The sequence below is a fragment of the Lissotriton vulgaris genome, chromosome 2_1, assembly GCF_964263255.1.
Source record: "Lissotriton vulgaris chromosome 2_1, aLisVul1.2, whole genome shotgun sequence".
In the NCBI taxonomy this organism is placed as follows: Eukaryota; Metazoa; Chordata; class Amphibia; order Caudata; family Salamandridae; genus Lissotriton; species Lissotriton vulgaris.
Genome location: NC_141687.1, coordinates 1680965444 through 1680966997, shown reverse-complemented (window position 1 = coordinate 1680966997; position 1554 = coordinate 1680965444).

Below are 1554 nucleotides of genomic sequence, written 5' to 3'. Positions count from 1 at the left end.
GAGTCGAATTCCTAGGATATGTTTTAAGTCCAGAAGGAATAGAAATGGATCCGAAGAAAATCCAAGCCGTTCTAGATTGGAGTAGTCCTTCTTCAGTGAAGCAAGTACAGAGTTTTTTGGGGTTCGCTAATTTTTATAGACGTTTCATCTGTAATTTTTCTCATTTGATAACCCCAATTACTAGGCTTCTGAGGGAAGGTGTAAAGTTTGATTGGAATAGTGATGCAGAGGAAGCTTTTCAGAATCTCAAAAGACAGTTTACTACAGCTCCTGTATTAATGCATCCGGATCCTTCTAAACCCTTTATTGTGGAAGCAGATGCTTCACAGTTTGCCATCGGAGGAATTCTATCCCAAAGACACAAAGAAACAGGTCAGATGCACCCCATTGCATATTATTCACGGAAACTAACCCCTACAGAACAAAACTACGCTATCGCTGACAAGGAGTTGTTAGCCATTAAAGCAGTCTTCGAAGAATGGCGTCACTACTTGTTAGGGGCAAGACATCCTGTAACGATCTATACTGATCATAGAAATCTACAATTTCTGCGCTCTGTGAAAGCACTCACTGCTAGGCAATTACGTTGGACATTATTCTTTAATGATTACAACTTTGTCATAACATACCGACCAGGAAAAGAGAACCTAAAAGCAGATGCTTTATCGCGCTTGGGAATAGTAGAAGAAAAAGAAGGTTCCTCTGATAAAGTTCAACCTGTTCTACCAGACAATTGTTTTAAGGTAGGAGTGGTTATTTCCGATGTAATGGTAGACATAAAGAAAAAGATTCAGGAAAAAACATCACAAGATTGGTATGATTTGTATCCTCTGTTACAGTTAAGAGAAGGATTTTTGTATATGAATGAACAAATTTTTGTACCCACGCCAGAATTACAAAACAAAATATTACAGTTGCATCATGACACACTTATGTCTGCACACCCCGGAATCATCAAGACCAGTCAAATGATTAAAAGAAAATTTTGGTGGTCTTCCTTGTTAAATGATGTTAGATCTTATATTGAGACTTGTGTGATTTGTGCACAAAATAAAACACAACATCAAGCACCTAGTGGTCAGTTACTTCCTCTCCCGATTTCCCCTCAACCTTGGCACACAGTATCTCTTGATTTTATAGTGGAGCTTCCGAAAACCAAGGAAGGTTTTAACACCATACTGACTGTAGTTGATCATTTCTCTCGTATGGCACATTTCATCCCATTGAAGAAAATTCCTTCTGCAAAAGAATTAACTCAAATCTTTTCCAAAGAAATAATCCGACTACATGGTATTCCTTCGGTAATAATTTCTGATAGGGGTCCACAATTTGTTTCGCATTTTTGGCAACATTTAGGTGAAACTTTAGGTATGGATATTCGCACATCTTCAGGGTATCATCCCCAAACTGATGGTTTAACAGAAAGAACCAATCAAACCATAGAGCAATTTTTAAGATGCGCCTTGGTAGAAGAAGAGAAGGAATGGTCAGATATTTTATGGGTGTTAGAATTTGCGTTTAATAACATGGACAATTCTTCCACCACTCTTTCAC